Here is a 14,137-nt window from a genome sequence, read left to right as displayed (position 1 = left end):
ATTTCACACTGTGTGTATAAAATCATCAAGTTGTACACACTAAATATATACAATTAAAATAAAAAAGTAAATTAATCCTGTTTTTAGAAGTCCCTTGGCTATTTCAGTAATGAGGCTCCATTTGCCAGTTACACTACTTTACCTTCTCTTTTCCTTCAACACTCTTTTCCAAATTCTGTACCTTCCTCTTGACTACCCACCCCCTGCCCCAAGCCCACTTCATCTGAGTTTCAGATATTTGTAAGCAAATACAAGCCCCTTAGTAGAAAGCATTTTGGTGATAGCTTTTAAGATATTTACTCCATTATACTTGGATATCAGAACAGCTTCATTTAAAGGGAGAGTAGTCATCAATATATTTTGCTTCATCATCATAAACCCATTGGCAGTCTGACTCAAATTCTAGCTCACCTAATTATTACATGTGCCATTTCTGATCTGCCTTGAATGGAAAGATTACCTCCCTCATATTCTGACTGTATAATTAAAAGATAAGTGCTTCATACATGCTAAGTTCATTTCCACCCTTTCCCTACACATTTCATGGGCTCAAAATTTGATCATTAATCAGGAAAGTTATCTTCTCGAAGACAATACCATCTCCTCTTGGCTTCCATAATGTTGATGATCATCTTTCTGTCTACACTGGCACACCTGACAGGGGCAATTTTTCTACTTAGTTTTCCCATTCTCAAACTTGGTTTTGCCACTCTCTCTGGCATTGGGTTTGGATTGAATACCTTACCTGTCTGTAGTGAATTATTTCTCTGTGACTGTTCCTTTCTTAGCATTGGTATAATGTCAGATTCTGTAGAAGTCTGAGTTAGGCTGCATTGCTATATGCCAGGTGGTGTCTCAGTGGCAAATGCTGGGATAGGACAGACCCACAACATTAAGTTGGCCCTTGGGATTCTGCTGAATGTAGATTCTTGACTGCTGTAGACACTGCTTTTCTGCTTTCTTGAGTCTACTACTCCTTTGTCCCTAGCTAGTATCTCTAGCAGTCATTACTGCAATAGGTTTACTAATTATAATTTTTGATTATATATTGTCAAAGTGTCTCCTTTGTATTCACTCTTTTACTTTTATCTCATGGTGTCACGAAGTCTCCTAACAAAATAATATAGTAAAATTATGGTGTACTTGAGCACAATTTCAAAACCTACATAGGCTCCAGAAATGTGCCAGCAGGTATTTACTTTGGGGTAGACTAGTTAAATTGCAGATATTAGCATAGTGTAAACTTGTTACATTGTTGAAGTTAAGAAAAAGATGAAGTTCAGTGTTACAGATTGCCACTTTGGTTTTTAGTGCCTTGTATTGGGAGGGAAAAGGTTTAGTGTGTAGAAAGGGATTTACAGCTACTTGTATTAAAATCTACAATTTTAATAAATTGAATTTAAAGACAACTCTTTAAGCCCAACCTAATAAATCTTATGTTTTAAAAAAATATTAAGTTTTTGCTTAAATTAAAATACTCATCTTATTTTTCTTCTATTAATGTTCAATTTGCTTACAGATTTACCTGACTAAATTTTCTAGATTTTAATGCAATTTTAAAAGTTGATTAATGAATACCTTTAACTATTTCACATCAAAATCTTAAATCTATCTATTTTTCTTAAGAGCACTAAATATAGAACAAGACAGATTTATGATGAATAAAAAGTACTTTATAAAGACTTAAATATATTTTATGATTCTAAAAATATATACATGTGGACTAAATATATTTTATTTAGCTTTTAAATACTGTTTTAAATAAAAACTATATATTTTATGCGAATATCATAACTATAAACAACTCAAATTATCTTAAAATATTTAAAATAAAAAAGGTAAGCCTAATATGATAATAGTCAAGATTCAGTTTAGAATCTAGAGCTACTCTGGGTATTTTTACCCAAAAGGATCAAATATAGGTAAAATCTTTGAAAGGGCTGAGTAGCATGCCACTGGAATTACTGAGTTTAAAAACAAACCACAGTCAGCTAAGATCCAGAGGTTCTCATACTATCCCAACCTTGCCTCAACACCTAAGAAATGGATGACTAGAAGGAATGTGAGTTTAGCTGCCGCTGTTTCTACCCTTGTTTCTACAATACTTCTTGTCAGGAGAATACAGTGACAGAAGTGTTATCTACCTCATTTTTACCTTCCACATCTCCTGAGATTATATCTAACTAGTAGAAATTATTTCATATTTAGAGTCCTAGCTACAAGGCCACCTGAGAGATGTGATTTTTATCTCTTGTGTCTACATGGAAAGGTAAAATGCAGCCTAGTGAACCAAATCAATCATGTCCACTAGAAGCCCATCAAATTCCCTAAATGCTAAAGTTACAAATTCAGGTTGTGGGTTCTGGCCATTGGTTCAGAATTCTAGACCACAATTCCAGGAAGATTATACTCAACAATACTTATTTATTACTTGGATCCATTTTTTGTAGTTTGGCTTTATCTGCTGTATCAACAAGGAACCTCAAACCCAAGACTTTCTCCTAAGATTTAATGTAAGTTTTAAAGTCAGACAATAAGGATCCCCAGCCCAATTTTATAATAACCTTATAGTAATTGCTTTCCTAAGTTCTATTGTCTGACATTACATGTTTGAACTCTCACCCTTCCCACAGATCGCAATACATTTTTTATGGCCCAATACAAAAGAAATAATTTTGCCAGAAGTAAAACATAATCTCTGTTACAGTGAAAGACTTCATAGCATGATTTTACTGAATAGTGTTCCTTTTGCTTATGAGATAAGAATTCTCTTTAGGAATATGAGATTTAATTCTTGAAAACTATTATGCTTCAGTTATGATAATAGACTACTGGTTCATAACTGTAATGTCCATATTATCCTGGAAAATTGAATTTGAATTTTATAGTCATTGTGGTAAGATATTGACTTAAGCAATAATTGCTTCTTTGCAATTGGGTTTGATCTTTTACTAATATAACTGATCACTTTCAGTTGTTTATTGGCTGTTTGTTAATGTGCTTACAACTCAACTTGACTCTAAGTGTCTTCAGGACAAACTCTCATCTTTTGTCCTTACAGCATCAAACAGACATGCTATGTACATTGTATATTAGTCCTTTCTAAACTTCTTTGAAATTTTTTAATTTTATTGATACGAAAATTTCACTTCTTGAATATTATTTAAAATTGCAAATAAACTAAATGTATGGCTCATAATTAATTTTAAAAAATGGTCATTTCTGAAGAAAAGCATTTTAATCTTAAAGGCTATATACAGTTGGCCATTCATATCTGCCAGTTCTGCATCTGTGGGTTGAACAACTACATCAAAAACATTCAGAAAAATATAAAAATAACAATACAAAACTAAAATAAAAAATAATACAAATAAAAAGATACACTATAATGACTTTTTACATAGCATTTACATTGTATTAAGTATAAGTAATCTAGAAATGATTAAAGTATATGAAAGGAGACATAGATTATATACAAACACTATGACATTTTATATAATGTACTTAAGCATCCACAAATTTTGGTATCCTTGTTGGTGGGGAGGGGATTTCTGGAACCAATCACCTCCTGATACTGAGGGTCAACTGTAGATCTTTTTATGTTAATTTTGCACTTGCCCCCAATACATAGATCCTCTATTAACTGAGGATATATTAATTTCATCAAAAATCAGTTTACTGTATTTGAGTGAGTCTATTTCTGGGCTCTCTATTCTTATCTATTGATTTGTTTATTTTTCACCAATACCATGCTATCCTGTTTACTGTAACTTTATAATAATTCTTGACATTGTGAAGTTTGAGTCCTCCAACTTTGTTCTTTTCTTCCTTATTGTGTTGGCTATTCTAGGTTCTTTGTCATTTTATACACATTTTTTAATAAGATTGTTGATATCTAAAAAATACCTTGCTGGCCTTTTGATTGGAGTTCTGATAAGTCTATAAATACTTTTATGAATAATTTACATCTCAACAATATTTAGTCTTCCAATTTATGAGCATGGAATAGCTCTCAATTAATTTTTGTAAATATATATTTTATCAGGATTTGGTAGTTTTCCACATAAAGACCCTATCCATATTTTATTAGATTTTTACTTAAATATTTCATTTTGGGGGGTGCTGTTGTAAATTATATGTGTGGGTATTTAAATTTCAAATTCAAATTTCTTATTGTTAGTATATAGAAAAGCAATTGAGATTTGTATGTTGACCTGGTATACTGTGACCTAGCTAAACTTGTTTACTACTTCTAGGAGGTTTTTTGTTTTGTTTTGTTTTTTTGCATATTCTGTGGTGTTTTCTACAAAGACAATATGTCATCTGTGAGCAAAGACAGTTTTATTTCTTCTTTTTGAATCTCTATATATTTTATATATATTTTTGTTTTATTAGAGTGGCTAAGATTTTATAAGTATGATGTTGAAAAGGAGTGGTGAGAAAGAACATTCTTGTCTCGGTCATAATATTTAAGGGAGAGATGTGTCCATTCAGTTTTAGGTTAGCTGTGAATTTTTTCTGGATGTTCTTTATCATGTTGAGGAAGCTTCTCTGATTCCTACTTTGCTAAGAGTTTTCAGCATGAGTGGATGTTGGATTTTGTCAAATGCTTTTTCCTAAGTCAATTAATGTGATTGTATCATTTTTTTCTTTAGGGTGTTGATGTGGTGGACCACATTGACTGATTTTTTTTAAAAAAACATAACCACCATTCCATTATCATACCTGAAAAAAATAATAATTTCTTAATATGATTACATATATTGTGTTCAAATTTCTCTGATAGTCCCAATTTCTTTTTAAACATTTAGTTAGTCTGAATGAGAACCCAGACAAGGTCTACACATTACATTTGTTGATACATACATTGACTTAGAGGATATTAACGTCTTCTAAGTAAATTAGTCACCCCAACTTTCAAAAGTACTGCTGTTAAAAAACTGCCATGGTGTCATTTAATGATTTTTTTATGCTTGTATTTTCTGTAAACAGATAGACAACAGTGCCTGATCAGATTCAGGTTCAGTTTTTTGGCAAGAATATCTTATGAGTGTTTCTGTACTCTTCCTACTGCAGCAAACCAGGAAGCACATTATATCACCAAAAGCTTTCCTCTCTTTTGTGATGTTAAGGTTGGTCTGTGGTTTTAAGTATTGAAAGTCTGATCCATATATTTTAAAGTTCCCCATCAGCTAATAGTTTTAGCAACTGTTAATTATCATTAGGTAGAGCAATGATTTTATATAGATTCTATAATTATTTCTATGTTTGTTAGATGTAATTCTCTAAAGAAGGGTTTTTTTTCAATTTTTGCCTAGATACAGTGCATACAAGATACTTTTTTAAAAAGCCATCATCGGTTATTTTTTAATGTTGAACCAGCCTTGCATAGTTGGAATATATCTGTTAGTTGAAGTGTACATATTTTTTTTTACATTGTTGGATTGTTTGCTATTCTTTTGTAGATTACAATGGGAAATACATGAAGATTCTTTGTACTACCTGGACCAAACAAATTTTTGAAAATGCAAATTTCCTGACATAGAGCAAATACTTGCGAGGGCCATCAGAATTTGAGAATTATAGAAAATGTGATTTATTTTATACCACTGACTCGCAAAACCTGTAGATTTCATTTCATCTTACTTCAATCTAATGAGATTGGTAAATGTTTGTCGTTTCTCAGTTTAGGATGCTGACTACAGCTGAGGAAGAATATAAGCAAATTTCTTAACTCTGTTTTGAACCCAGGTTTTCCATGCCTTAAAATCCATGCTCTTTTTTTCACCACAATAGCTAGCTTTGCTAAGCGTAGAGGAGGTGGAAGATTGATACATTAAAAGCCACAAAGCAAGTCAGTAGTAAAGTTTCAAAATGAAATATGTATTTTTGATATCTGCATTCAAACTATTAATCTAAGGTATTTAATCAAGATAATATATGTATTTGTTTATATACATACAGAGATACACAAAGGACTGAAAATAAACTTTCTAAGCCATTTGCTTATGACACTGAATTCTGTGCTTTTGTTTAGATGATACATTCAGAGTAGAGAAAATGGGGATTGGCACATGCTTGTTTACTATGAGAAGCTGATACGCAGTCTATACAACTGCTCAATACTCACTATGTTTCCTTTAAAACTATGAAAAAGTGTTTTGTTTCCCTGAACCTCAAACTTCATTTTCTCTGGCACAGTGTTCTGTCATTTAACAGTGTCTTTTGAGAAAATTATCAATGTAACACTATTAATCATTTAGCGGCTGGTACAAGAAAGAGCTTTTAGGAGACTTCAGTTGCAGGAATAATTATTTGCTCACTATGCAGCATGAGATGTGCTTCATGCAATGAACCAGAGATTCATTCTCTTTTTTTTTTTTTGCCCTTATGATTTCTGAAATTGGAATGTTCAGTGTATGTTTTAAAATAGACGTTATCATATTTATAATTTAGTACAATGAGAAAAATATGCGGCATTTTCTGATGAAAAAGGAAAGAGAATGCAAAGAAAAGATTACCTTTGAATTTTTAAGTATTGAAAGTCTGATCCATCTATTTTAAAGTTCCCCATCAGCTAATGGTTTTAGCAACTGTTAATTATCATTAGGTAGAGCAATGATTTTATATAGATTCTGTTATTATTTCTATGTTTGTTAGATGTAATTCTCTAAAGAAGGATTTCTCTTGAGGTGGTTCATTTTTTACAAATTAATTTTACAATGTAGCAGTGAAATATTCGACTGAATTTTACAAAAAAAGTGGGTGTTTTATAAATGTTCTATAAAAAGTTTCAGAATGTGTATGATATTAAGTCCTATCACTGAATTTGTGAGCATGGAATTGACATGGTTAAGTTTTATTTTGCTATCATTAGGTACTGCGTTTTATTGTGTGATCAAAGCTTATTAGCCAATTAACTGAATGGCTCTTAAGAATTTTTGTAAGAGTTGACTTTTTAATTATAGTATATATTCATTTTAGAAACTTTATATAATAAAGATAAGCATGTAGTAACAATTAAGTTACATAAGAATATACCATCTATAAATAATTTTTTAACATTCTGTCATATAATCTTTAATGTTTATGCATTTTGCTATAATTCACATATATGTATATATAGCAAATCCATAATTATAAAATCACTGAAAACATATTGTGAATGTTTTATAATAAACTGTATACTATATATTAAACATTTAAAGTGGTGAAATTTTATAAGGCAAAACTCAAAGTGATAACAAAGGATTTAGCCATATGGGCTGACAGCCATAATATGATTTGACTGTATCCCCACCCAAATCTCATCTTGTTCTCATGATAGCGAATACGTCTTATGAGATCTGATTATTTTAAAAGGAAGAGAGTTCCCCTGCACAAGCTTTCTCTCTTTGCCTGCTACCATCCACATAAGATGTGACTTGCTCCTACTTGCCTTCCGCCATGATTGTGAGGCCTTTCTAACCATGTGGAACTGTAAGTCCAATAAACCTCTTTCTTCTGTAAATTGCCCAGTCTTGGGCATGTCTTTATCAGCAGAATGAAAATGGACTAATAAAGTAAATTGGTACCAGTAGAGTGGATCATTGCTGAAAAGATACCTGAAAATGTGAAAGCAACTTTACAACTGGGTGACAGGCAGAGGTTGGAACAGTTTGGAGGGCTCAGAAGAAGACAGGAAAATGTGGAAAAGTTTGGAACTTCCTAGAAACTTATGGAATGGCTTAGACCAAAATGTTGATAATGATATGGACAATGAAATCCAGGCTGAGTTGGTCTCAAATGGAGATGAGGAACTTGTTGAGAACTGGAGCAAAGGTGACTTTCCTTATGTTTTAGAAAAGAGACTGGTGGTATTTTGACCCTGGTCTGGAGATTTGTGAAACTTTGACCTTGAGAGAGATGGTTTAGTGTATCTGGCAGAAGAAATTTCTCAGCAGCAAAGCATTCAGGAGGTGACTTGGGTGCTGCTAATGGAATTCAGCTTTATAAGGGAAGCAGTCTAAAACTTCAGAAAATTTGCAGCCTGACAATGTGATAGAAAAGAAAATCCCATTTGCTGAGGAGAATATCAAGCTGGCTGCCAATATTTGCATAAATAATGAGGAGCCAAATGTTAATCACCAAGACAATAGGGAAAATGTCTCCAGGGAATGTCAGAGACCTTAGTGGCAGCCGCTCCCATCACAGGCCTTGAGACCTAGGAGGAAAAAATGGTTTTGTATGCTGGGCCCAGAGTCACTTTGCTGTATGCAGTCTAGGGACTTGGTGCCCTGCATCCCAGCTGCTCCAGCCATGACTAAAAGGAGCCAAGATACAGCTTAGGCCATGGCTTCAGAGGGTTCAAGCCCCAAACTTTGGCAGCTACCACGTGGTGTTGAGCCTGTGGGTGCATGGAAGTTAAGAATTGAGGTTTGGGAACCTCTGCCTAAGTTTCAGAGGATGTATGGAAATGCCTGAATGTCCTGGAAAAGGTTTCCTGCAGGTGCAGGGTGCTCATGGAGAACCTCTGCTAGGGCAGTATGGAAGGGAAATGTAGGGCTGAAGCCCCTACACAGAGTCCCCACTGGGGCACTGCCTAGTGGAGCTATGAGAAGAGGGCCACTGTCTTCCAGACCGCAGAATGGTAGATCTGCAATAGCTTGCACTGTGCACCCAGAAAATCCATAGACACTCAACACCAGCCTGTGAAAGCAGTCGGGAGGGAGGCTGTACCCTGCAAAGCCACAGGGGCAGAGCTTCCCAAGACCTTGAGAATCCACTTCTTGCGTCAGTGTGACCTGATGTGAGACATGGAGTGAAAGGAGATGATTTTGGATCTTTAAGATTTGCTTGATCTGTGGGATTTTGGACTTGCATGGGGCCTGTAGCCCCTTTATTTTGGCCAATTTATCCCATTTGGAATGGCTGTATTTACCTGGTGCCTATACCCATGTTGTATCTAGGAAGTAACTAATTTGCTTTTGATTTTATAGGTTCATAGGCAGAAGGGACTTGCCTTGTATCAGATGAGATGTTGGACTGTGGATTTTTGAGTTAATGCTGAAATGAGTTAAGACTTTGGGGGACTGTTGGGAAGGCATGATTAGTTTTGAAATGTGAAGACATGAGATTTGGGAGGGGCTAGGGGTGAAATAATATGGTTTGGCTGTGTCCCCACCCACATCTTCTCTTGAATTCTCACGTGTTGTGGGAGGGACTTGGTGGAGGGTAATCGAACCATGGAAGCTGGTCTTTCTCATGCTGTTCTTGTGATAGTTGATAAGTCTCATGAGATATGATGGTTTTAAAAAGAGGTGTTGCCCTCCAAAAGCTCTCTTTCTTTGCCTGCTACCATCCATGTAAGATGTGACTCACTCCTCCTTACCTTCCATCATGATCGTGAGGCCTCCCCAACCATGTGGAACTGTAAGTCCATTAAACCTGTTTCTTTTGTAAATTTCCCAGTCTCATGTATGTCTTTATCAACAGTGTGAAAACAGACTAATACAAACTGAATGCTAGAAGGGATGCAAAGAACATGAAGCAGAAAAAGGAGGACAAAAAGATGTTCAATAGAAATGCTATCTAAGACAGAAATAGAGGGTAACAGAAGGCAAAGATATGTCCATTTGTTTTAGCAGTCAGTCCTCTGGCCAGCCCCTCTAGATCCCGCATCATGTCTTAGTGACAGAAGAGTAGCAAGAAAAACTGTGAGGATTATTTACACACAAAATCTTTGGGTGTCAAAAGATTTGGGTGGTCAAAGAAGCTTCTTTGAGAACAATCCTGACAATGTGTATGTGTATGTGTATGTAGCAATGTGGACAGTGGATCCAACTTAATTTTTAATTATTCTTTTAAAATGTGAAACATGGAGGTTGATATTTGCAGAGACAGAATTGGGGAACATTTCATAAGGAGCTTGGTTTCTTTTGGAGACGCGAAGGATAGAAATCATAAACTTTCCTGAGATTAAAAGTTATTAAAACTCATTGAATGGACAGAGCCAGGCTTGACCAAGGCTTGTAAACAGAAAAGACGAAAGAAGCCCTTGATATTCCCGTCACTAGGTGTTTGAAAGTTGCGCACATGTATCCTAAAACTTAAAGTATAATAATAATAAAATTAAAAAAAAACAAAGAATGGTTTTGCAACAAAGAAAAAAATAAATATGCAAATCTGTCCACACACACAAAAAAGAAAGTAGATAGGAGCAGTGGACTGGACTTGGCACATGAATAGCAGTCCTGGAGTAAGTATGAGCTGACAGCAAAATTAATTCATGTCTAGCCCTTTTAAACCAGAGGAGGATAAGACATTAGTCAATCTAAAGTGTTATACTTCTGGGAGCTTAAAAGAGTTACTTTGGCTGAGCATGGTTATGCAGAGGAAGGCAGCCCTGCAGGGGAAACATCCTCCCATGAAACTTGAAGAATGACAGTATCCAAGACAGGCAGCTGTGGCCTAAAACTGGGGCAGGGAGTCTTGACTTTAACCACATAGCCTTAGACAGGACTGGAGGAGTGTGCCAGCCTTTTTTGTGAACCAAGGATTGCTTGCATGTTTTGGATGTTACACTGATGTCTGATTGCCCACAAGGACTGGGTTGGAAGCAAACTGAATGTATGCTGTTTGATTGTAGTATCTCCCAGTTTAAGGAGTTAAATGAAGTCTGTAAAGCAAAAACAAGTAGGTCTGACTAACTGGAAATGAGAAAGCACTGTGGAGGTTCTGAGGGTTATCATGGGAATGGGGACCCTGTGGAAGAAGAATTAAAGAACATTAAAAATTGATGCGATAGTAGCCAAATTCCATACCAATAAGTGAGAGCCCTTATGCATGGAGAAGAAAGAAATTCTCTCTATTTTAGCCCAGAAGCCTCAACATGTTTTGGTTTTTATGTGGTATGGCATGGTATGGTCATCAACAGAGAGTGACTTTGTTTCCTGTTGCTGCTGTAACAAATTATCACAAACTTAGCAGCTGAAAACAACACAAATTAATTATCTTATGTTCTGAAGGAAAAATTTCTAAAATGTGCAAGTAGGGCTACATTCCCCCTGAATGTTTCAGAAGAGTATCCATCTCCTTGCCTTTTCTAATTTACAGCCCACATTCCCTGGCTCATTGCCCTGCATTACTCTGACCTCTCCTTCCATCGTCACATCTGTTTCTCTGATTGTCCTCTCCTTGCCTCCTTCTTCACTTATAAGCATACTTGTGATTACATTGGGCGTGCTTGGATATTCAGGATAATCTCTGCATCAAGACCCTTAAATGTAATCACATCTGCAAAGTACTTTTTGCTATGTAAAGTAACATATTCACAGCTTCTGTGAATAATGACATATTTGGCGGGCCCGTCATTCTGCCTACCCCAGTGAGCAATGCCAAGACTGGTCACTGACACCCACATCTGTGGCAGGGGCTGGTCCTCTCGACTCAAGAATTTTGCATTAGATAAGTTGCTATTTACTAAAATGCCATGGTTAGGTTATGTAGAGTTCTCCAAAAAATATTGCATGTTTACCCTTGACAATTTTGTTGAAGCCATATATTAGTCAAGTGGGAGATAAAGTTGAAAACACAGTAATATGTCATTAAATGAAAACAAAACCAGGTTGTGGACATCAAAAACAGTATTTCAGGTCAATCTAAATTATTGTAAATGTTGTTTGTTAAACTAAATACAATAAATATTTTCAAAAGAAATGGTGTATTAGCCAGTTTTGTGTTTCTGTAAAGGAATACCTGAGACTGGGTAATTTATAAAGAGAAGAAGTTTATTTGGCTCATGGTTCTGCAGGCTGTACAAGCATGACACCAGCACCTGCTCAGCTTCTGGTGAAGCCTCAGAAAGCTTTTACTCACAGTGGAAGGCAAATAGGGAGCAGGTGTGTCATATGGTGAGAGACGGAGTAAGCGGGAGGCCAGGCTTTTGTAAACAACACTTTGGCATGAGTGACACTGGGAGTTTCACAGTTCCATCATTACCTCCTGGTTCTCAAGACTTTGGACTCAGACTAGAATTAAATCACTGGTTTTCCTGGGTCTCTATATTGTAGATGCCAGATTATAGAACTTTTCAGCCTCCATAATTGCATGAGTTAATTTTTCATAATAAATCTTTATATATATTCATGTGAGTGTGCATATGTATATACGAGTGTGTATATATGCATATATGCATATATGCATATATCTATATCTATATCTATCTCTCTACAAATGAAATTGTTCTGTTTCTCTGGAGAACCTTGACTAATACAATTAGAGAAATAAATAGAAACAGAAACATTTAAAACTACCTCTTCGAGAAAATAAAACATAAAACAAACTGACAGAAGTAAGGAAAAGCATGCGAATTTTGTCAACAAATATAAAGCATTCTATTGAACATGAATATTGGCAATTTGGTTGTAATGAGCAAAACAATCCAATTATCTAAATCTACATGAGTCAGAATTATTGAAAAGAAATGGATGGACAGCCTTTCTCAAATTTGAAAAAGAAAGCTTCAGTTGCAATTTTAATTTCAGACAAAGTTGAGAATTCATTGCAGGAATAATTAAATGGACTAAAACCTGTTATTTATATTCAAATGAAAATATAATATGCATGGACTCTTCTGGCTGTTCTTAACAATGTATAAATATAAATAATTCAAAGACAAATGCTTAAAAAAGAAATGGCTGGGTTCTGTAGCTCACACCCAAAACTTTGGGAGGCTGAGGTGGGAAGATTGCTTGAGTCCAGGAGTTCGAGATCAGCCTGGGCAATGTAGTGAGACCTCATCTCTACAGAAAATAAAGAGAAAATTAGCCAGCCATGGTGGTTCATGTGTGTAGTTCCAGCCACTTGGGAGGCTGTGGTGGGAGAATCGTTTGAGCCCAGGAGGTAGAGGCTGCAGTGAGCCATGATTACACTGCTGCACTCCAGCCTGAGTGAGACCTTGTCTCAAAAAAAAAAAAAAAAAAAAAGAAAGAAAGAAAAAGAAAATAAATGGAAAGATAAATGGTCTAAGATAACTGTTTTTGCCTTTGACAGGTTGAGTACAAACATTTAAATAAGACATAAAAAGTTAGAGTAACATAACTTATAAAAATTAACTATTAATGTATATGTAAAGCTTGTTATCCTAAAAGAGATATCAAAATCTACTTTTTAATTTTTATAAAATCTCCCCCCACTCCATTACATATTAGGCTAAAAAGTAAATTTGGAACAGCCGAAATGACAGAAATGATTCAAGATAGTTTTTTTTTTTCTGGCCAAACTGCTGTAAAATATGAAATTTATAATTAAAATTATAAGTAAACAAATTACCCACACATTTGTTCATTAATACAAGTCTCCCTGGTTACAAGACAGTTAAAGAAGATCCCTGTAAGACAAAGTTTTGTGGATGTCTAAAGTGGTGACAAAATCAAATCATAGTCATATGTTTCTATTATTAAATACTTAAAATAAAAATCTATTCGTAGCCAATAAAAAATTATACTTTAATAAGCATATCTACACATAGTATCTTCAAAGGGTTCCTAGACATGGAATTATTGTGTTAAGTGATATACATTTGATTTGTATTATCACTGTATATTCCAGAAATGTTGAAAAAGTAAAAATATCATCTCTTGCATCTATCAAGTGTGACCCCAAAAGTCCCCACTGAAAAAGGCTCAATTCTCTGCCAAGCTGTTCCTTAAAGGTGGCAGCCAGCCCTTTCCTTCCCCTGCCCCTTCCCTTTACCTTTCATGGCTGGCTTATGGCCCATTTCTGGAGAAAAGACATGCAACCTTGCACTTCTGTGAAAATCTTTAAGCATTCCCTCATACCCTTTCAATTGTACCACTATACGTGTGTTGTGTTTTAAATATGTGGGTGTGTTACATACATATTGCTAGTTGCTCATTTGAGTTTATTTTTCCTTTGCACAAGTTGGCTGAGCATCAGTTGCCATGAGAGATTCAGACGAGAAATTCTCACCATCTTCAAGTCACAAACTGCAAGAGAAATTCTTCCGGGGATGGGGACCATCAGGACTGAGGAACATGTCATTTTCCCTAGAAACAGCTCTCATCCTCCTAAGAGATTTGCCTCTTTTTCTTTCTGTTTTTATTTATGAACTCACTTCTGGTAGTTGGAGGAGACA

This window comes from Pongo abelii, chromosome 5 (assembly GCF_028885655.2).
Source record: "Pongo abelii isolate AG06213 chromosome 5, NHGRI_mPonAbe1-v2.0_pri, whole genome shotgun sequence".
In the NCBI taxonomy this organism is placed as follows: domain Eukaryota; kingdom Metazoa; phylum Chordata; class Mammalia; order Primates; family Hominidae; genus Pongo; species Pongo abelii.
Note: the sequence above shows the minus strand (reverse complement) of the source record.